Source organism: Arachis ipaensis, chromosome B5 (genome assembly GCF_059453495.1).
Source record: "Arachis ipaensis isolate K30076 ecotype BB chromosome B5, ASM5945349v1, whole genome shotgun sequence".
NCBI lineage: Eukaryota > Viridiplantae > Streptophyta > Magnoliopsida > Fabales > Fabaceae > Arachis > Arachis ipaensis.
In genome coordinates, this window is record NC_142440.1 from 35105435 (window position 1) to 35130039 (window position 24605).

The 24605-nt window shown below is 39.2% G+C and overlaps 1 non-coding gene across 1 annotated transcript; it reads left to right on the plus strand.

Annotated features, from left to right (window-relative positions):
- The first annotated feature begins 18284 nt into the window (after positions 1–18284).
- On the plus strand, positions 18285–18392 carry LOC148563825 (small nucleolar RNA R71). Its single transcript, XR_015884995.1, has one exon. It is a non-coding gene; the product is annotated as a small nucleolar RNA R71 (small nucleolar RNA).
- Positions 18393–24605: the final 6213 nt, after the last annotated feature.

The window sequence follows — 24605 nt, forward strand, 5'->3', positions numbered from 1 at the left end:
CCATAGATTAAGGTGTGGAGCTCTGCTGTTCCTCACAGATTAATGCAAAGTACTACTGTTTTCTATTCAATTCATTTTATTTCGCTTCTAAGATATTCATTCGCTCTTCAACCTGAATGTGATGAACGTGACAATCATCATCATTCCCTATGAACGCGTGCCTGACAACCATTTCCGTTCTACCTTCGACTGAATGAGTATCTCTTAGATCTCTTAATCAGAATCTTCGTGGTGTAAGCTAGAATGATGGCGGCATTCAAGAGAATCCGGAAAGTCTAAACCTTATCTGTGGTATTCCGAGTAGGATTCAATGATTGAATGACTGTGACAAGCTTCAAACTCGCGATTGCTGGGCGTAGTGACAGAACGCAAAAGGATAGTAAATCCTATTCCAGCATGATCGAGAACCGACAGATGAATAGCCGTGCCGTGACAGGGTGCGTTGACCATTTTCACTGAGAGGATAGGATGTAAACCATTGACAAGGGTGATGCCTCCAGATGATTAGCCGTGCCGTGACAGGGCATTTGGATCATTTTCCCGAGAGAAGACCGAAAGTAGCCACTGACAATGGTGATGCATTACATAAAGCCAGCCATGGAAAGGAGTAAGACTGATTGGATGAAGATAGCAGGAAAGCAGAGGTTCAGAGGAACGAAAGCATCTCTTTTCGCTTATCTGAAACTCTCACCAATGATTTACATATGTATTTCTATCCTTCTTTTATTAATTATTTTTGAAAACCCCATTACTATTTTATATCCGCCTGACTGAGATTTACAAGGTGACCATAGCTTGCTTCATACCAACAATCTCCGTGGGATTCGACCCTTACTCACGTAAGGTATTACTTGGATGACCCAGTGCACTTGCTGGTTAGTTGTGCGAAGTTGTGAACCATGGTATTGGCATCATGTTTTTGGCGCCATTACCAGGGAAAGAAAGAGCAATGAATTTTACATAATCAAAGTGTAATCACAATTTCTGCGCACCAAGTTTTTGGCGCCGTTGCCGGGGATTGTTTGAGTTTGGACAACTGACGGTTCATCTTGTTGCTCAGATTAGGTAATTTTCTTTTTGTTTTGTTTTCAAAAATTTTTCAAAAATCTTTCAAAAAAAATTTTCTCTTTTTTTTTCGAAAAAAAAAAAAAACAAATGTTTTCAAAAATATATTTTTCTTCAGAATTTTTAAGAATGAATTCTAGTGTTTCATGAAGCATGTTAAAGCCTATCTGGCTGTAAAGCCATACCCAAACTGCTTTGGGATTGGCCTTCAACTAATCACCTCAGTGGAGCCATGCCCAATCCTTCTGAATAAGGTATGTCGGGCGTGTCATGTCTGAGTTACACACTAAAGCTTGGCTGGCTATTAAGCCATGCCTGACCCTTTGATCGGAGCTTTAGAGCATAAGATTCCTGGAATTCATATTAAAAATTTTGGAATCCTTATTTTTGTTTTTCAAATAATTTTCGAAAAAAAATACAAAAAAATTATAAAATCATAAAAATCAAAAATATTTTTTTTTGTGTTCTTGTTTGAGTATTGAGTCATGTTATAAGTTTGGTGTCAATTGCATGTGCATCTTGCATTTTTCAAAAAAAATTCATGCATTCATAGTGTTCTTCATGATCTTCAAGTTGTTCTTAGTAAGTCTTCTTGTTTGATCTTTGCATTTGCATGTTTTATGTCTTTTCTTGTTTTTCATATGCATTCTTGAATTCCTTATGTCTAAGCATTAAAGAATTCTAAGTTTGGTGTCTTGCATGTTTTCTTTGCATCAAAAAATTTTTTTTCAAAAATATGTTCTTGGTGTTCATCTTGACATTCATAGCATTCCTGCATGCATTCATTGTTTTGATCCAAAATTCTCATGCATTGCATCCTTTTTCTTGTTTTTCTCTCTCATCATAAAAATTCAAAAAAAAAAAATATCTTTCCCTTTTTCTCTCATCAAATTCAAAAATTTGGATTGACTTTCTCAAAAATTTTTAAAAATCAAGTTGTTTCTTATGAGTCAAATCAAATTTTCAATTTAAAAATCTTATCTTTTTCAAAATCTTTTTCAAAAATCAAATCTTTTTCAAATTTCTTAGTTATTTTCGAAAATTCCAAAAATATTTTTCAAAAATCTTTTTCTTATTTTATCTCATAATTTTCGAAAATAACAATAACAATTAATGTTTTGATTCAAAAATTTCAAGTTTGTTACTTGCTTGTTAAGAAAGATTCAAACTTTAAGTTCTAGAATCATATCTTGTGATTTCTTGTGAATCAAGTCATTAATTGTGATTTTAAAAATCAAATCTTTTTCAAAACTAATTTTTATCATATCTTTTCAAAAATATCTTCTCATCTTATCTTTTTCAAAAATTTGATTTCAAAATATCTTTTCTAACTTCCTAACTCCTTATCTTTTCAAAATTTGTTTCAACTAACTAACTAACTTTTTGTTTGTTTCTTATCTTTTTCAAAACCACCTAACTAACTCTCTCTCTCTAATTTTCGAAAATATCTTCCCTCTTTTTCAAAATTTCTTTTTAATTAACTAATTATTTCAATTTTTAAAATCTTAATTTTCGAAAATCACTAACATTTTTCAAAAATTATTTTCAAAAATCACTAACTTTTTTTTTCAAAAAAATTATTTTCGAAAATTCCCGTTCTCTCTCATCTCCTTCTATTTATTTATTCATCTACTAACACTTCATCTCACCCAAATTTGAACCCCCTCTTCCATCTGTGTTCGAATTTCTTCTTCTTCTTTTCTTCTACTCACACTGGGACCTCTATACTGTGGTAAAAAGGACCCCTATTATTATTATGTTTCTGTTCTCTCTTTTTCATATGAGCAGGAGCAAGGACAAGAACATTCTTGTTGAAGCAGATCCAGAACCTGAAAGGACTCTGAAGAGGAAACTAAGAGAAGCTAAATTACAACAATCCAGAGAGAACCTTTCAGAAATTTTCGAACAGGAAGAAGAGATGGCAGCCGAAAATAATAATAATGCAGGGAGAATGCTTGGTGACTTTACTGCACCTAATTCCAATTTAGATGGAAGAAGCATCTCCATTCCTGCCATTGGAGCAAACAACTTTGAGCTGAAACCTCAATTAGTTTCTCTGATGCAGCAGAACTGCAAGTTTCATGGACTTCCATCTGAAGATCCTTTTCAGTTCTTAACTGAGTTCTTGCAGATATGTGATACTGTTAAGACTAATGGAGTAGATCCTGAAGTTTACAGGCTCATGCTTTTCCCTTTTGCTGTAAGAGACAGAGCTAGAGTGTGGTTGGACTCTCAACCCAAAGGTAGCATGAACTCTTGGGATAAGCTGGTCACGGCTTTCTTAGCCAAGTTCTTTCCTCCTCAAAAGCTGAGCAAGATTAGAGTGGATGTTCAAACCTTCAGACAGAAAGAAGGTGAATCCCTCTATGAAGCTTGGGAAAGATACAAACAGCTGACCAAAAAGTGTCCATCTGACATGCTTTCAGAATGGACCATCCTGGATATATTCTATGATGGTTTATCTGAGCTATCAAAGATGTCATTGGATACTTCTGCAGGTGGATCCATTCACCTAAAGAAAACGCCTGCAAAAGCTCAAGAACTCATTGACATGGTTGCTAATAACCAGTTTATGTACACTTCTGAGAGAAATCCTGTGAGTAATGGGACGCCTATGAAGAAGGGAGTTCTTGAGATTGATACTCTGAATGCCATATTGGCTCAGAACAAAATATTGACTCAGCAAGTCAATATGATTTCTCAGAGTCTGAATGGAATGCAAGCTGCATCCAACAGTACTCAAGAGGTTTCTTATGAAGAAGAAGCTTACGATCCTGAGAACTCTGCAATAGCAGAGGTGAATTACTTAGGTGAACCTTATGGAAACACCTATAACTCATCATGGAGAAATCATCCAAATTTCTCATGGATGGATCAAAAGCCTCAACAAGGCTTTAATAATGGTGGAAGAAACAGGTTTAGCAATAGCAAGCCTTTTCCATCATCCACTCAGCAACAGACAGAGAATTCTGAGCAGAACCCATCTAGCTTAGCAAACTTAGTCTCTGATCTATCTAAGGCTACTGTGAGTTTCATGAATGAAACAAGGTCTTCCATTAGAAATTTAGAAGCACAAGTGAGCCAGCTGAGTAAAAGGATCACTGAAATCCCTCCTAGTACTCTCCCAAGCAATACAGAAGAGAATCCAAAAGGAGCGTGCAAGGCCATTGACGTAAGCACCATGGCCGAACCTGTGAGGGAAGGAGAGGACGTGAATCCCAAGGAGGAAGACCTCCTGGGACGTCCAGTGATCAATAAGGAGCTTCCCTCTGAGGAACCAAAGGACTCTGAGGCTCATCTAGAGACCATAGAGATTCCATTGAACCTCCTTATGCCATTCATGAGCTCTGATGAGTATTCCTCTTCTGAAGAAGAATAAGGATGTTACTGAAGAGCAAACTGCCAAGTTTCTTGGTGCAATCATGAAGCTAAATGCCAAAATATTTGGCATTGATACTTGGGAAGTTGAACCTCCCTTGTTCATCAATGAACTAAGTGATCTGGATCAACTGACCTTGCCTCAGAAGAGACAGGATCCTGGAAAGTTCATAATACCTTGTACTATAGGTACCATGATCTTTAAGGCTCTGTGTGACCTTGGTTCAGGGATAAACCTCATGCCCCTCTCTTTAATAGAGAAACTGGGAATCTATGGGGTGCAAGCTGCTAAAATCTCATTAGAGATGGCAGACAATTCAAGAAAACAGGCTTATGGACAAGTAGAGGACGTGTTAGTAAAGATTGAAGGCCTTTACATCCCTGTTGATTTCATAGTCTTGGATACTGGAAAGGAAGAGGATGAATCCATCATCCTAGGAAGACCTTTCCTGGCCACAGCAAGAGCTGTGATTGATGTGGACAGAAGAGAATTGATCGTTCAATTAAATGAGGACAACCTTGTGTTTACAACTCAAGGATCTCTCTCTGCATCCATGGAGAGGAAGCATAAAAAGCTTCTCTCAAAACAGAGTCAACCAAAGCCCCCACAGTAAAACTCTAAGTTTGGTGTTGAACTCCCATATCCAAACTCTAAGTTTGGTGTTGGAGAGTCTCAACAAAGCTCTGCACATCTGTGAGGCTCCATGAGAGCCTACTGTCAAGCTATTGACATTAAAGAAGCGCTTGTTGGGAGGCAACCCAATTTTTATTTATCTAACTATATTCTTCTTAGTTATATGTCTTTATAGGTTCATGATCATGTGGAGTCACAAAATAAATATAAAAATTGAAAATGGAATCAAAAACAGCAGAAGAAAAATCACACCCTGGAGGAAGCACCTGTCTGGCGTTCAACGCCAGAACAGAGCATGGTTCTAGCACTGAACGCCCAAAATGGGTAGTATCTGGGCGCTGAACGCCCAAAATGGGCATCATCTGGGCGCTGAATGCCAGAATGGCACCCTGGAGAAAAGTTGGCGCTGAACGCCCAGAACAAGCATGGTTCTGGCGTTTAACGCCAGAAATGGCCAACAAATGGGCGTTGAACGCCCAAAATGGGCACCAACCTGGCGCTGAACGCCCAGAGTTGTGTGCAAGGGCATTTTACATGCCTAATGGGTGCAGGGATGTAAATCCTTGACACCTCCGGATCTGTGGACACCATAGGATCACCTCAAGATCTGTGGACACCACAGGATCATCTCAGGATCTGTGGACCCCACAGGATCACCTTAGGATCTGTGGACCCCACAGAATCCCCACCTACCTCCACTCACTTCTTCTCACCCCTCTTTCACACAATCCCATAAACACTCTTCCCCAAAACTCTTCACCAATCACCTCAATATCTCTTCCCCATCACCTCTTCACCACTCACATCCATCCACTCTTCCCCATAAACCTACCTCATAAACTCCACCTACCTTCAAAATTCAAAACCAATTTCCCACCCAAACCCACCCATATGGCCGAAACCTTCCCCCCTTCCCTTCCCTATATAAAGCCCTCCATTCTTCTTCAAATTCACACAACACAACCCCTCTATACCCTTCTTGGCCGAAACACAACACCTTCCCCCTATCCTCCATATCTTCTTCTTCCTCCTCTATTCTTTCTTTTATTGCTCAAGGGCGAGCAGTATTCTAAGTTTGGTGTGGTAAAAGCATAAGCTTTTTGTTTTTCCATTACCATTGATGGCACCTAAGACCGGAGAATCCTCTAGAAAGGGGAAAGGGAAGACAAAAGCTTCTACCTCCGAGTCATGGGAGATGGAAAGGTTCATCTCCAAAGCCCATCAAGACCACTTCTATGATGTTGTGGCCAAGAAGAAGGTGATCCCCGAGGTCCCTTTCAAACTCAAAAGAGATGAGTATCCGGAGATCCGACATGAAATTCAAAGAAGAGGTTGGGAAGTTCTAACAAGTCGGCATCCTAATGGTTCAAGAGTTCTATGCCAACGCATGGATCACCAAGAACCATGATCAAAGTAAGAACCCGGATCCAAAGAACTATGTTACAATGGTTCGGGGAAAATACTTAGATTTTAGTCCGAAAAATGTGAGGTTGGCGTTTAACTTGCCTATGATGCAAGGAGATAAACGCCCCTACACTAGAAGGGTCAACTTTAATCAAAGGTTGGACCAAGTCCTTATGGACATATGTGTGGAAGGAGCTCAATGGAAGATTGACTCCAAAGGCAAGCCGGTTCAACTAAGAAGATTGGACCTCAAGCCTGTGGCTAGAGGATGGTTGGAATTCATCCAATGCTCCATCATCCCCACTAGCAACCGATCTGAAGTTACTGTGGATCGAGCCATCATGATTCATAGCATCATGATTGGAGAGGAAATAGAAGTTCATGAAGTCATCTCTAATGAACTCTACAAAATAGCCGAAAAGTCATCCCCCATGGCAAGGCTAGCTTTTTCTCATCTTATTTGCCATCTATGTTACTCAGCTGGAGCTTTCATAGAAGGAGACATTCCCATTAAGGAAGAGAAACCCATCACTAAGAAGAAGATGGAACAAGCAAGAGAGACCATTCATGGAGCTCAAGAGGCGCAAGAAACTCATCACCGTGAGATCCCAGAGATGCCTCAAATGCAATTTCCTCCACAAAACTATTGGGAGCAAATCAACACCTTCCTAGGAGAATTAAGTGCCAACATGGGACAATTAAGGGTGGAACATCAAGAGCACTCCATCATGCTTCATGAAATAAGAGAAGATCAAAAAGCAATAAGGGAGGAGCAACAAAGACAAGGAAGAGACATAGAAGAGCTCAAGGACATCATTGGTTCCTCAAGAAGGAAACGCCACCATCACTAAGTGGATTCATTCCTTGTTCTTATTTCTTCTGTTTTTCGTTTTCTCTATGTTAAGTGCTTATTTATGTTTGTGTCTTCATTACATGATCATTAGTAGTTAGTAACTATGTCTTAAAGTTATGAATGTCCTATGAATCCATCACCTCTCTTAAATGAAAAAATGTTTTAATTCAAAAGAACAAGAAGTACATGAGTTTTGAATTTATCCTTGAACTTAGTTTAATTATATTGATGTGGTGACAATGCTTCTTGTTTTCTGAATGTATGCTTGAACAGTGCATATGTCTTTTAAAGTTGTTGTTTAAGAATGTTAAATATGTTGGCTCTTGAAAGAATGATGACTAGGAGACATGTTATTTGATAATCTGAAAAATCATAAAAATGATTCTTGAAGCAAGAAAAATCAGCAAAGAACAAAGCTTGCAGAAAAAAAAAATAGGCAAAAAAAAAATAGAAAGAAAAAGCAAGCAGAAAAAGCCAAAAGCTCTTAAAACCAAGAGGCAAGAGCAAAAAGTCAATAACCCTTAAAACCAAAAGGCAAGGGTAAATAAAAAGGATCCTAAGGCTTTGAGCATCAGTGGATAGGAGGGCCTAAAGGAATAAAATCCTGGCCTAAGCGGCTAAACCAAGCTATCCCTAACCATGTGCTTGTGGCGTGTAGGTGTCAAGTGAAAACTTGAGACTGAGCGGTTAAAGTCAAGGTCCAAAGCAAAAAAAGAGTGTGCTTAAGAACCCTGGACACCTCTAATTGGGGACTTTAGCAAAGCTGAGTCACAATCTGAAAAGGTTCACCCAATTATGTGTCTGTGGCATTTATGTATCCGGTGGTAATACTGGAAAACAAAGTTCTTAGGGCCACAGCCAAGACTCATAAAATAGCTGTGTTCAAGAATCATCATACTGAACTAGGAGAATTAATAACACTATCTGAACTCTGAGTTCCTATAGATGCCAATCATTCTGAACCTCAATGGATAAAGTGAGATGCCAAAACTATTCAAGAGGCAAAAAGCTATAAGTCCCGCTCATTTGATTGGAGCTATGTTTCATTGATAGTTTGGAATTTATAGTATATTCTCTTTTTTTTACCCTATTTGATTTTCAGTTGTTTGGGGACAAGCAACAATTTAAGTTTGGTGTTGTGATGAGCGGATAATTTATACGCTTTTTGGCATTGTTTTTAGTATATTTTTAGTAGGATCTAGTTACTTTTAGGGATGTTTTCATTAGTTTTTATGTTAAATTCACATTTCTAGACTTTACTATGAGTTTGTGTGTTTTTCTGTGATTTTAGGTATTTTCTGACTGAAATTGAGGGACTTGAGCAAAAATCAGATTCAGAGGTTGAAGAAGGACTACTGATGCTGTTGGATTCTAACCTCCCTGCACTCAAAGTGGATTTTCTGGAGCTACAGAACTCGAAACGGCATGCTTCCAATTGCATTGGAAAGTAGCCATCCAGGGCTTTCCAGAAATATATAATAATCCATACTTTGCTCAAGTTTAGATGACGCAAACTGGCGTTCAACACCAGCTCTCTGCCCAATTCTGGCGTCCAGCGCCAGAAACAAGATGCAAAGTGGAGTTCAACGCCCAAACTGGCACCAAAACTGGCGTTTAACTCCAGGAATGACCTCTACACGTGCAACACTCAAGCTCAGCCCAAGCACACACCAAGTGGGCCCCGGAAGTGGATTTATGCATCAATTACTTACTTCTGTAAACCCTAGTGACTAGTTTATTATAAATAGGACCTTTTACTATTGTATTAGACATCTTTGGACGCCTGGTTCTTAGATCAGAGGGGCTGGCCATCTCGGCCATGCCTGGACCTTTCACTTATGTATTTTTAAGGGTAGAGTTTCTACACTCCATAGATTAAGGTGTGGAGCTCTGCTGTTTCTCACAGATTAATGCAAAGTACTATTGTTTTCTATTCAATTCATTTTATTTCGCTTCTAAGATATTCATTCGCTCTTCAACCTGAATGTGATGAACGTGACAATCATCATCATTCCCTATGAACGCGTGCCTGACAACCACTTCCGTTCTACCTTCGACTGAATGAGTATCTCTTAGATCTCTTAATCAGAATCTTCGTGGTGTAAGCTAGAATGATGGCGGCATTCAAGAGAATCCGGAAAGTCTAAACCTTGTCTGTGGTATTCCGAGTAGGATTCAATGATTGAATGACTGTGACGAGCTTCAAACTCGCGATTGCTGGGCGTAGTGACAGAACGCAAAAGGATAGTAAATCATATTCTAGCATGATCGAGAACCGACAGATGAATAGCCGTGCCGTGACAGGGTGCGTTGACCATTTTCACTGAGAGGATAGGATGTAAACCATTGACAAGGGTGATGCCTCTAGACGATTATCCGTTCCGTGACAGGGCATTTGGATCATTTTCCCGAGAGAAGACCGAAAGTAGCCACTGACAATGGTGATGCATTACATAAAGCCAGCCATGGAAAGGAGTAAGACTGATTGGATGAAGATAGCAGGAAAGCAGAGGTTTAGAGGAACGAAAGCATCTCTATTCACTTATCTGAAACTCTCACCAATGATTTACATAAGTATTTCTATCCTTCTTTTATTAATTATTTTCGAAAACCCCATTACTATTTTATATCCGCCTGACTGAGATTTACAAGGTGACCATAGCTTGCTTCATACCAACAATCTCCGTGGGATTCGACCCTTACTCACGTAAGGTATTACTTGGATGACCCAGTGCACTTGCTGGTTAGTTGTGCGAAGTTGTGAACCATGGTATTGGCATCATGTTTTTGGCGCCATTACCAGGGAAAGAAAGAGCAATGAATTTTACATAATCAAAGTGTAATGACAATTTCTGCGCACCAGTGGTTCATAATGAAAAGAATGAACTGGTTCCTACAAGAACAGTTACAGGGTGGCGCATGTGTATTGATTACAAAAGGCTCAATACAGCCACCAGAAAGGATCATTTTCCTTTACCATTCATAGACCAGATGCTAGAAAGACTGGCAGGTCATGATTATTACTGCTTTTTGGATGGCTACTCAGGCTATAACCAGATTGCAGTAGATCCCCAGGATCAAGAGAAAACAGCATTCACATGTCCATCTGGAGTGTTTGCTTATAGAAGGATGCCATTTGGGCTGTGTAATGCGCCTGCAACCTTCCAGAGATGCATGCTCTCTATTTTCTCTGATATGGTGGAAAAATTTCTGGAAGTCTTCATGGATGACTTCTCAGTATATGGAGACTCATTCAGCTCCTGTCTTGATCACCTGAAACTAGTTCTGAAAAGATGCCAAGAGACCAACCTGGTTTTAAACTGGGAAAAATGTCACTTTATGGTGACTGAAGGGATTGTCCTTGGGCATAAAATTTCAAACAAGGGAATAGAGGTGGATCAAGCAAAAATAGAGGTAATTGAAAAATTACCACCCCCTGCCAATGTCAAGGAAATCAGAAGCTTTTTGGGGCATGCAGGATTCTATAGGAGGTTTATAAAAGATTTTTCAAAAATCGCAAAACCTCTGAGCAATCTGCTAGCTGCTGACACGCCATTTGTGTTTGACACAGAGTGTCTGCAGGCGTTTGAAACGCTGAAAGCCAAGCTGGTCACAGCACCGGTTATTTCTACACCAGACTGGACATTACCATTTGAGCTAATGTGTGATGCCAGTGATCACGCCATTGGTGCAGTGCTGGGGCAGAGGCATGACAACACTACAAGAAAAATACCCATTCAGCCACACTTTTTTTAAGCTACATTTGAAAAGCGTAGCCTATTCTATGAATAGGCTACGTTTTTCTCAGTGATGCCTTTTTATAAGAGAAAAATAAATACAATTTTGCCATCATTTAAAAAGTGTAGCCTTAGGTATTATAGAAATCACTTATAAAGCGTAGCTGAATGTTGATATTTATGGGTCCACTTTTTATATCTAAGGGAACGCTTTTAGAGTGTAGCCTATTTATTAAGTTATGGGTGCACTTTAAAAGTGATGCCTAATGTATCTAAAGCAAAAAGCTTTACACTTGATAAATTTTATTCCTCAGTTTCGCGAAAGCAAAACTCACACACTTAGTGAAATTTTTGTCCCTCCAAAACTCACACTTAGCCTTCATCTCAACCCCTTTCAGAAACCTTGTCACCATCGAAGAAACCCTTCAAACCTCACCATCGCGAAGAAACCTTCTCGCTACAGAAACCCTCTCACTCACCACTCATCGTCGCTCCTCTTCACCCTCCTCCTTGTCACTGCGCCGCCCTCACCATCCCTATCCCTGCGCTTCTCATCGTCCTTCCCCTTTCAATTCGATCGAGTAACCCTCATCTCTGCACTATATACTGTGCTTAATGAATATTTTTTCTTTGATTTGTCACTGGTGCACGAAATTGTGTTCCACGTTCTTTGTACTTGTGTGTGATTAACAATATATAACGGTATTGAATCTTCATTGTGGCTCTATGTGTGGACACAACTCCGTTCAACTAACCAGCAAGTGCACTGGGTCGTCCAAGTAATACCTTACGTGAGTAAGGGTCGAATCCCACGGAGATTGTTGGTATGAAGCAAGCTATGGTCACCTTGTAGATCTCAGTCAGGCGGATATAAAATAATTATGGAGTTTTCGAATAATAAATAAAAGAATAGGGATAGAGATACTTATGTAAATCATTGGTAGGAATTTCAGATAAGCGAATGGAGATGCTTTTCGTTCCTCTGAACCTCTGCTTTCCTGCTATCTTCATCCAATCAGTCTTACTCCTTTCCATGGCTGGCTTTATGTGATACATCACCACTGTCAATGGCTACTTTCGGTCATCTCACGGGAAAATGATCCAATGCCCTGTCACGGCACGGCTAATCGTCTGGAGGCATCACCCTTGTCAATGGCTTCATCTTATCCTTTCAGTGAATAATATGCTCACGCACCCTGTCACGGCACGGCTATTCATCTGTCGGTCCTCGATCATGCTGGAATAGGATTTACTATCATTTTGCGTTTGTCATTAACGCCCTGCAATCGCGAGTTAGGAGCTCGTCACAGTCATTCAATCATTGAATCCTACTCGGAATACCACAGACAAGGTTTAGACCTTCCGGATTTTCTTGAATGCTGCCATCATTCTAGCTTATGTCACGAAGATTCTGGTTAGGAGATCTAAGAGATACTCATTCTAGCTTAATTCATGTAGAACAGAAGTGTTTGTCAGGCACGCGTTCATAGGGGAGAAAGATGATGAGCGTCACACATAATCATCACCTTCATCATGTTCTTGTGTGCGAATGGATATCTTAGAAGAGAAATAAGAAGAATTGAATAGAAAACAGTAGTGCTTTGCATTAATCTTTGAAGAACAGCAGAGCTCTACACCTTAATCTATGGAGTGTAGAAACTCTACCGTTGAAAATACATAAGTGAAGGTCCAGGCATGGCCGAGATGGCCAGCCCCCAAAACATGATCACAGGATCAAAATACAATCCAAAGATGCCTAATACAATAGTAAGAGGTCCTATTTATAATAAACTAGTCACTAGGGTTTACATGAGTAAGTAATTGATGCATAAATCCACTTCCGGGGCCCACTTGGTGTGTGTTTGGGCTGAGCTTGAGTGTAGCACGTGCAGAGGCCATTTGTGGAGTTGAACGCCAGTTTCTGTGCCAGTTTGGGCGTTCAACTCTGGTTTTGGATCCTTTTCTGGCGCTGGACGCCAGATTTGGGCAGAAGGCTGGCGTTGAACGCCAGTTTACGTCGTCAATTATTGGCCAAAGTATGGACTATTATATATCGCTGGAAAGCCCTGGGTGTCTACTTTCCAACGCAATTGGAAGCGCGCCATTTCGAGTTTTGTAGCTCCAGAAAATCCACTTTGAGTGCAGGGAGGTCAGAATCCAATAGCATCAGCAGTCCTTTTTCAACCTCTGAATCTGATTTCTGCTCAAGTCCCTCAATTTCAGCCAGAAAATACCTGAAATCACAAAAAAAACACACAAACTCATAGTAAAGTCTAGAAATGTGAATTTAACATAAAAACTAATGAAAACATCCCTAAAAGTAACTAGATCCTACTAAAAACATGCTAAAAACAATGCCAAAAAGCGTATAAATTATCCGCTCATCACAACACCAAACTTAAATTGTTGCTTGTCCCCAAGCAACTGAAAATCAAATAGGATAAAAAGAAGAGAATATACTATAAATTCCAAACTATCAGTGAAACAGAGCTTCAATCATATGAGCGGGACTTATAGCTTTTTGCCTCTTGAATAGTTTTGGCATCTCACTTTATCCATTGAGGTTCAGAATGATTGGCATCTATAGGAACTTCAGATTTCGAATAATGTTATTGACTCTCCTAGTTCAGTATGATGATTCTTGAACACAGCTTCTTTATGAGTCTTGGCCGTGGCCCTAAGCACTTTGTTTTCCAGTATTACCACCGGATACATAAATGCCACAGACACACAATTGGGTGAACCTTTTCAGATTGTGACTCAGCTTTGCTAAAGTCCCCAATTGGAGGTGTCCAGGGTTCTTAAGCACACTCTTTGTTTTTGCTTTGGACCTTGACTTTAACCGCTCAGTCTCAAGTTTTCACTTGACACCTACACGCCACAAGCACATGGTTAGGGACAGCTTGGTTTAGCCGCTTAGACCAGGATTTTATTCCTTCAGGCCCTCCTATCCACTGATGCTCAAAGCCTTGGGATCCTTTTTATTTGCCCTTGCCTTTTGGTTTTAAGGGTTATTGGCTTTTTCTGCTTGCTTTTTCTTTTTCTTTCTATTTTTTTTCTAATTTTTTTTTTCGCCTCTTTTTTTTTTTTTCTGCAAGCTTTGTTCTTTGCTGCTTTTTCTTGCTTCAAGAATCATTTTTTATGATTTTTCAGATTATCAAATAACATGTCTCCTAGTCATCATTCTTTCAAGAGCCAACATATTTAACATTCTTAAACAACAACTTCAAAAGATATATGCACTGTTCAAGCATACATTCAGAAAACAAGAAGCATTGTCACCACATCAACATAATTAAGCTAAGTTCAAGGATAAATTTGAAACTCATGTACTTCTTGTTCTTTTGAATTAAAACATTTTTCTTTTAAGAGAGGTGATGGATTCATAGGACATTCATATCTTTAAGACAAAGTTACTAACTACTAATGATCATGTAATGAAGACACAAACATAGATAAGCACATAACATAGAAAACGAAAAACAGAGGAAATAAGAACAAGGAATGAATCCACCTTAGTGATGGTGGCGTTTCCTTCTTGAGGAACCAATGATGTCCTTGAGCTCTTCTATGTCTCTTCCTTGTCTTTGTTGCTCCTCCCTCATTGCTTTTTGATCTTCTCTTATTTCATGAAGCATGATGGAGTGCTCTTGATGTTCCACCCTTAGTTGTCCCATATTAGAACTCAATTCTTCTAGGGAGGTGTTGATGTGCTCCCAATAGTTATGTGGAGGAAAGTGCATTTGAGGCATTTCCGGAATCTCATGGTGATGAGCTTCTTGCGCCTCTTGAGCTCCATGATTGGGCTCTCTTGCTTGCTCCATCTTTTTCTTAGTGATGGGCTTTTCCTCTTTAATGAGGATATCTCCCTCTTTGTCAATTCCAGCTGAATTGCATAGGTGGCAAATGAGGTGAGGGAAGGCTAACCTTGCCATGGTGGAGGACTTGTCAGCCACCTTGTAGAGTTCTTGAGGTATAATCTCATGAACTTCTACCTCTTCTCCAATCATGATGCTATGGATCATGATGGCCCGGTCTATAGTAACTTCAGACCGGTTGCTAGTGGGAATGATTGAGCATTGAATAAACTCCAACCATCCTCTAGCTATAGGCTTGAGGTCCAATCTTCTTAGTTGAACCGGCTTGCCTTTGGAGTCAATCTTCCATTGAGCTCCTTCTACACATATGTCCATAAGGACTTGGTCCAACCTTTGATCAAAGTTGACTCTCCTTGTGTAGGGGCGTGCGTTCTTTTCCATGTATGGCAAGTTGAACGCCAACCTCACATTTTCCGGACTAAAATCTAAGTATTTCCCCCGAACCATTGTAACATAGTTCTTTGGATCCGGGTTCTTACTTTGATCATGGTTCTTGGTGATCCATGCATTGGCATAGAACTCTTGAACCATTAGGATGCCGACTTGTTGGATGGGGTTTGTTAGAACTTCCCAACCTCTTCTTTGAATTTCATGTCGGATCTCCGGATACTCATTTCTTTTGAGTTTAAAAGGGACCTCAGGGATCACCTTCTTCTTGGCCACAACATCATATAAGTGGTCTTGATGGGCTTTGGAGATGAATCTTTCCATCTCCCATGACTCGGATGTGGAAGCTCTTGTCTTCCCTTTCCCTCTTCTAGAGGATTCTCCGGTCATAGATGCCATCAATGGTAATGGAAAAACAAAAAAGCTATGATTTTACCACACCAAACTTAGAATATTGCTCGCCCTCGAGCAATAAACAAAAGAATAGAAGAAGAAGAAAAAATATGGAGAGGGAGAGGGATATGTGGTTTCGGCCAAGAGGAGTGTAGAGGGGTGTGTTGTGTGAATTTGATGAAGAATGGAGGTCTTTAAATAGGGAGGGGAGGGGGGGTATTGGTTTGGCCATATGGGTGGGTTTGGGTGGGAAATTGGTTTTGAATTTTGAAGGTAGGTGGAGTTTGAGGTAGGTTTATGGGGAAGAGTGGATGGATGTGAATGGTGAAGATTTAATGGGGAAGAGAGATTGAGGTGATTGGTGAAGGGCTTTTAGGGAAGAGTGGTTATGGGGTTGTGTGAAAGAGAGTGGTGAGAAGAAGTGAGTGGAGGTAGGTGGGGATCCTGTGGGGTCCACAGATCCTGAGTGGATCATGTGGGGTCCACAAATCCTGAGTTGATCCTGTGGGGTCTACAGATCCTGAGGTGTTCAAGGAATTACATCCCTGCACCCTTAGGCATGTAAAAATGCCTTTGTATCCAACTCTGGCGTTCAGCGCCCAGAAGCTGCCCATTTTGGGCGTTCAGCGCCAGAACCATGCTCTGTTCTGGCGCTGAACGCCAGACAGATGCTCCTCCAGGGTGTGATTTTTCTTCTGCTGTTTTTGATTCCGTTTTCAATTTTTTTTTATTTATTTTGTGACTCCACATGATCATGAACCTAAGAAAACATGAAAAACAATAAAAATAAGAATTAGATAAACATTGGGTTGCCTCCCAACAAGCGCTTCTTTAATGTCAATAGCTTGACAGTGGGCTCTCATGGAGCCTCACAGATGTGCAGAGCTTTGTTGAGACTCTCCAACACCAAACTTAGAGTTTGGATATGGGAGTTCAACACCAAACTTAGAGTTTGGTTGTGGCCTCCCAACACCAAACTTAGAGTTTGACTGTGGGGGCTCTGGTTGACTCTGCTTTGAGAGAAGCTTTTTCTGCTTCCTCTCCATGGTTGCAGAGGGGGATCCTTGAGTTTTAAACACAAAGGAGTCCTCATTCCATTGAAGGAATATTTCACCTCTGTCAACATCAATCACAGCTCTTGCTGTGGCCAGGAAAGGTCTTCCTAGGATGATGGATTCATCCTCTTCCTTTCCAGTATCCAGGATTATGAAATCAGCAGGGATGTAAAGGCCCTCAACCTTTACTAAAACGTCCTCTACTTGTCCATAAGCCTGTCTTCTTGAGCTGTCTGCCATCTCTAGTGAGACTTTAGTAGCTTGCACCTCATAGATTCCCAGTTTCTCCATTATAGAGAGGGGCATGAGGTTTATTCCTGAACCAAGGTCACACAGAGCCTTAAAGATCATAGTGCCTATGGTACAAGGTATTATGAACTTTCCAGGATCCTGTCTCTTCTGAGGCAATGTCAGTTGATCCAGATCACTAAGTTCATTGATGAACAAGGGAGGTTCAACTTCCCAAGTATCAATACTAAATAATTTGGCATCCAGCTTCATGATTGCACCAAGAAACTTGGCAGTTTGCTCTTCAGTAACATCCTCATTCTCTTCAGAAGAGGAATACTCATCAGAGCTCATGAAGGGTATAAGGAGGTTCAATGGAATCTCTATGGTCTCTAGATGAGCCTCAGAGTCCTTTGGTTCCTCAGAGGGAAGCTCCTTATTGACCACTGGACGTCCCAGGAGGTCTTCCTCCTTGGGATTCACGTCCTCTCCTCTCCTCTCAGGTTCGGCCATGGCGCTTATGTCAATGGCCTTGCACTCTCCTTTTGGGTTCTCTTCTGTATTGCTTGGGAGAGTACTAGGAGGGATTTCAGTGATCTTTTTACTCAGCTGGCCCACGTGTGCTTCCAGATTTCTAATGGAAGACCTTGTTTCATTCATGAAACTTACAGTGGCCTTAGATAGATCAGAGACTAGATTTGCTAAATTAGAAGCATTTTGTTCAGAGTTCTCTGTCTGTTGCTGAGTTGATGATGGAAAAGGTTTGCTATTGCTAAACCTGTTTCTTCCACCATTATTAAAGCCTTGTTGAGGCTTTTGATCCTTCCATGAGAAATTTGGATGATTTCTCCATGTTGAGTTATAGGTGTTTCCATAAGGTTCACCTAAGTAATTTACCTCTGCTATTGCAGGGTTCTCAGGATCATAGGCTTCTTCTTCAGAAGATGCCTCTTGAGTACTGTTGGATGCAGCTTGCATTCCATGCAGACTCTGAGAAATCATATTGACTTGCTGAGTCAATATTTTATTCTGAGCCAATATGGCATTCAGAGTATCAACCTCAAGAACTCCCTTCTTCATAGGCGTCCCATTACTCACAGGATTCCTTTCAGAAGTGTACATGAACTGGTTATTAGCAACCATGTCAATGAGTTCTTGAGCTTCTGCAGGCGTTTTCTTTAGATGGATGGATCCACCTGCAGAAGTATCCAGTGACATCTTTGATAGCTCAGATAAACCATCATAGAATATATCCAGGATGGTCCATTCTGAAAGCATGTCAGAAGGACACTTTTTGGTCAGCTGTTTGTATCTTTCCCAAGCTTCATAGAGGGATTCACCTTCTTTCTGTCTGAAGGTTTGAACATCAGCTCTAAGCTTGCTCAGCTTTTGAGGAGGAAAGTACTTGGCTAAGAAAGCCGTGACCAGCTTATCCCAAGAGTTCAGGCTGTCTTTGGGTTGAGAATCCAACCATAATCTAGCTCTGTCTCTTACAGCAAAAGGGAAAAGCATGAGCCTGTAGACTTCAGGATCTATTCCATTAGTCTTAACAGTATCACATATCTGCAAGAATTCAGTTAAGAACTGAAAGGGATCTTCAGATGGAAGTCCATGAAACTTGCAGTTCTGCTGCATCAGAGAAACTAATTGAGGTTTCAGCTCAAAGTTGTTTGCTCCAATGGTAGGAATGGAGATGCTTCTTCCATGTAAATTGGAATTAGGTGCAGTAAAGTCACCAAGCATCTTCCTTACATTATTATTATTTTCGGCTGCCATCTCCTCTGCCTGTTCGAAAATTTCTGAAAGGTTATCTCTGGATTGTTGTATTTTAGCTTCTCTTAATTTTCTCTTCAGAGTCCTTTCAGGTTCTGGATCTGCTTCCACAAGAATGTTCTTATCCTTGCTCCTGCTCATATGACAAGGAAGAATGGCCAAAAAAATGATAATAATAATAGAGATCCTTTATACCACAGTATAGGGATCCCTTTGTGAGTGGAAGAAAACGGGGAGACAAAGAATGTAATATAAAGGAAGAAATGCAACTGTACTAATGGAAGAGATGTGAGATGAGATGTTAGGATATGAATGAATAAATAGAATGGGATGGGGGAGGTATAATTTTCGAAAATTATTTTGAAAAGGAGTTAGTGATTTTTGAAAATAGTTTTTGAAAAATGTTTAGTATTTTTTTTCGAAAATTTTTGAAATCAAAAAAAATAAAAATAAAAATAATTAGTTAATTAAAAAGAAATTTTTGAAAAAGGGGAAGATATTTTCGAAAATTAGAGAGAGAGAGAGAGTTAGTTAGGTAGTTTTGAAAAAGTTAAGAAACAAACAAAAAGTTAGTTAGTTAGTTGAAACAAATTTTGAAAAGATAAGAAGTTAGGAAGTTAGAAAAGATGTTTTGAAAAGATATTTTTGAACAAGATAAGATAAGAAGATATTTTGAAAAGATATGATAGGATTAGTTTTGAAAAAGATTTTATTTTTAAAATCACAATTAATGACTTGATTCATAAGAAATCACAAGATATGATTCTAGAACTTAAAGTTTGAATCTTTCTTAACAAGCAAGTAACAAACTTCAAATTTTTGAATCAAAACATTGATTGTTATTGTTATTTTCGAAAATATGGTATAAAAATAAGAAAAAGATTTTTGAAAAATATTTTTGAAATTTTCGAAAATAACTAAGAATTTTGAAAAAGATTTGATTTTTGAAAAAGATTTTGAAAAAGATAAGGTTTTCAAATTGAAAATTTGATTTGACTCATGAGAAACAACTTGATTTTTAAAAATTTTGAAAAAGTCAACTCAAATTTTCGAATTTGATGAGAGAAAAAGGGAAAGATATTTTTTTGATTTTTGAAATTTTTATGAAAAACATGAAAATTATGCAATGCATGAAATTTTTAGATCAAAACAATGAATGCATGCAAGAATGCTATGAATGTCAAGATGAACACCAAGAACACTATGAAGATCATGATGAAGATCAAGAACATATTTTTGAAAAATTTTTAATGCAAAGAAAACATGCAAGACACCAAACTTAGAATTCTTTAATACTTACGCACTAAGAATTCAAGGATGCATATGAAAAACAACATACAACACAAAACAACAAATCATCAAGATCAAACAAGAGGACTTACCAAGAACAACTTGAAGATCATGAAGAACACTATGAATGCATGAAATTTTCGAAAAAAAGCAAGATGCATATGCAAGTGACACCAAACTTATGATATGACTCAAGACTCAAACAAGAAACAGAAAATATTTTTGATTTTTATGATTTTCTAATTTTTTTTTGAATTTTTTTTTTCGAAAATAGTATGAAAAAGAAAAAATAAGGATTCCAAAATTTTTAATATGAATTCCAGGAATCTTGCCATGTTAGTCTAAAGCTTCAGTCCAGGAATTAGACATGGCTCACTAGCCAGCCAAGCTTTCAATGAAAGCTCCAGTCCAAAACACTAGACATGGCCAATGGCCAGCCAAGCTTCAGCAGGTGATCATGGATCAGCAGCAGGTGGATGAACAACAACTAAGTTGCTCTTGATAACAAATTGCAAGCCTCAGTCCAAATGAATTTAGACATGGCTTTACAGCCAGCCAGGCTTCACATGCTTCATGAAATACTAGAATTCATTCTTAAAAATTTTGAATAAATTTTTGAAAACATTTTTATTTTTTTTTCGAAAACATATGAGAGATTTTTGAAAATATTTTTGAAAGCTTTTTTTTAAAACAAAACGAAAAGAAAATTACCTAATCTGAGCAACAAGATGAGCCGTCAGTTGTCCAAACTCAAACAATCCCCGGCAACGGCGCCAAAAACTTGGTGCTGTTGCCGGATCAAAAGGGAATCTGGCACTGATGTTACCGGACCAAAAGCTTGCCGAAAACTCAAACAATCCCCGGCAACGGCGCCAAAAACTTGGTGCACGAAATTATGTTCCACGTTCTTTCTACTTGTGTGTGATTAACAATATATAATTGTATTGAATCCTCATTGTGGCTCTATGTGTGGACACAACTCCGTTCAACTAACCAGCAAGTGCACTAGGTCGTCCAAGTAATACCTTACGTGAGTAAGGGTCGAATCCCACGGAGATTGTTGGTATGAAGCAAGCTATGGTCACCTTGTAGATCTCAGTCAGGCGGATATAAAATAATTATGGAGTTTTCGAATAATAAATAAAAGAATAGGGATAGAGATACTTATGTAAATCATTGGTAGGAATTTCAGATAAGCGAATGGAGATGCTTTTCGTTCCTCTGAACCTCTGCTTTCCTGCTATCTTCATCCAATCAGTCTTACTCCTTTCCATGGCTGGCTTTATGTGATACATCACCACTGTCAATGGCTACTTTCGGTCATCTCACGGGAAAATGATCCAATGCCCTGTCACGGCACGGCTAATCGTCTGGAGGCATCACCCTTGTCAATGGCTTCATCTTATCCTTTCAGTGAATAATATGCTCACGCACCCTGTCACGGCACGGCTATTCATCTGTCGGTCCTCGATCATGCTGGAATAGGATTTACAATCCTTTTGCGTCTGTCACTAACGCCCTGCAATCGTGAGTTAGGAGCTCGTCACAGTCATTCAATCATTGAATCCTACTCGGAATACCACAGACAAGGTTTAGACCTTCCGGATTCTCTTGAATGCCGCCATCATTCTAGCTTACGCCACGAAGATTCTGGTTAGGAGATCTAAGAGATACTCATTCTAGCTTAATTCATGTAGAACAGAAGTGTTTGTCAGGCACGCGTTCATAGGGGAGAAGGATGATGAGCGTCACACATAATCATCACCTTCATCATGTTCTTGGGTGCGAATGGATATCTTAGAAGAGAAATAAGAAGAATTGAATAGAAAACAGTAGTGCTTTGCATTAATCTTTGAGGAACAGCAGAGCTCTACACCTTAATCTATGGAGTGTAGAAACTCTACCGTTGAAAATACATAAGTGAAGGTCCAGGCATGGCCGAGATGGCCAGCCCCCAAAACGTGATCACAGGATCAAAATACAGTCCAAAGATGCCTAATACAATAGTAAGAGGTCCTATTTATAATAAACTAGTCACTAGGGTTTACATGAGTAAGTAATTGATGCATAAATCCACTTCCGGGGCCCACTTGGTGTGTGTTTGGGCTGAGCTTGAGTGTAGCACGTGCAGAGGCCATTTGTGGAGTTGAACGCCAGTTTCTGTGCCAGTTTGGGCGTTCAACTCTGGTTTTGGATCCTTTTCTGGCGCTGGACGCCAGATTTGGGCAGAAGGCTGGCATTGAACGCCAGTTTACGTCGTCAATGCTTGGCCAAAGTATGGACTATTATATATTTCTGGAAAGCCCTGGATGTCTACTTTCCAACGCAATTGGAAGCGCGCCATTTCGAGTGCTGTAACTCCAGAAAATCCACTTTGAGTGCAGGGAGGTCAGAATCCAACAGCATCAGCAGTCCTTTTTCAACCTCTGAATCTGATTTCTGCTCAAGTCCCTCAATTTCAGCCAGAAAATACCTGAAATCACAAAAAAAACACACAAACTCATAGTAAAGTCTAGAAATGTGAATTTAACATAAAAACTAATGAAAACATCCCTAAAAGTAACTAGATCCTACTAAAAACATGCTAAAAACAATGCCAAAAAGCGTATAAATTATCCGCTCATCAGTCACCAATTCACGCTACCTGCACAAACTCGCGTGCCATCTCCTTCGATTCGTCGCCGCTGCTCATCTCTTCTTCAAGGGTTTTCACCTTCGATTCATCGTCGCTCATCTCTTCTTCACCGTTGCCATTCATCACCGCGCTCACCAAGTAAGCATTCTGTGCCTCGTTCTTTTCTTCTCACTCATTCTCTTACTCGCTCTCTCTCACTCGCCCTCTCTGTGCAGTGTCAAAAAAACTGTGTGCTCTCTAGCGACCTCTTCTCTGCTCTACTGTGAAGCATCAAGGTTTCCAATGAGGCAAAGCATCGATCCCTTACAAGCGAGGTAAGCGCCCGATGATAATGATGGTTCTGTAAAATTTGGGAGGTTTTGGGTTTTCATTTTAGGGTTTTAATTGGGGGTTTTAGCTTCTGTATTCTGTGTTATTTATCTGTGGACTGCCAGATCAAACTAAAATCACAAATGTAAATTTCACCATGTGTCAACTGAATTATTATTCTTTTTTTTGTTATTGTTCTTGTTGATTTTTTCTTGTTTAAATTTCGCTTTTAAAGAGAGCAGAGTATTCTCAAGAGAGGATTATTCTTATGCTTTTAAATTGCTTTGTTGATTGAATCAATAACTTGAAGTACCTGTAAATTTTAAGATGTATTTTGGGAACCCAAGCTTGATTTGAGACATATGCAGTGATTATTGCAGTCAATTGAGTGTTCCAATTTCTGCTGAAATGGGAGAATATATATTGTAGAATTTAGATCGACACTTTCATATGGTAATATTATGACACTTATGCAGCTAATTTTTTAACTGTCAGTACTCTGCTTCAATTTCTGTCGTGCTGTCTGACTCAACTAGCACAAGCTGAATGGATCTTGTGTTTGTCGGTCTTCTTCCTTCTCTGTTTTCTTTTTTTTTGTCCTTTTCATTTTCTCGTTGAGGAAGAACTTGATTTTCTAAAGAATGAAGGATCTTTATCTGGTAGCATTAACATTCTTTCCCCTGCTGGCTGCTGCATTGGATTGCTATTCTTTTTGCTTTTTCTGCGTTGAGTTGAAGGGTGAACTTGAATTGCTTGGATCTTTGTGTGTCATTTTTTTTCAGTATTATTATTGAAGCACAGCATCTTGAGAAAAATCTGAGTCGGTTTTGCTTTGAAAATTAGAGTTATATGATTGAGATGTGAACAAAGTTTATACTGTAGGAGAAGGACAAAGAACTTGCGATATGTGATTTTCTCACATTGTCGATGATTTTATTTGATTTCTTCTTATTTTATTAGTTTGGGGATATGTGGATATAAGCTTCAGGCTTCCATCAAGCTGGACTTGTGTATCGGTTTTTAATAAACTAGAAATTATAAATTGTAAAGGATATTCATACACGTGATTGAGTTTGATTAAACCGTATCAGCTTGGAACTTACAAGATAGGTTTTACAATGTTCAATTGTTTTTTCTAGTTGTTTCTTCTAACCAAGTTGTGTTTCTACTATTCTTGATTTTCATATGTAGGGTGAAAATTCTAAGTTTTCACTAACTGAAAAGGATTGAAAAAATAAAATCATAGCATATTAAGAGTGTTATCTTATTAATTAATGTAGTCTAATTACTGTTAGTTTAATTCGTTGTCTTTGATTTTCATGAATAGCAAGTCGTGCAATTGAGTTGAAGAATCATTCTTTACTACATGGAAAAGTGATAAGGGTCATGTGGTCTTGTCGCGATACTTTATAGGAAAAAACAGAAGGGACAGTAGCTACAATCGTAATATTTGTTCTAACCTTAAAAATTATTTCTCTCAGAACTTCTGGTGTGGCTATTGCTAACAGATGGCTTCTAAAATATGTAGGTAACCAGCAATGAGACCAGTCTGATGGCTCGATGTCGTAGTAATATCCCTTATCTCT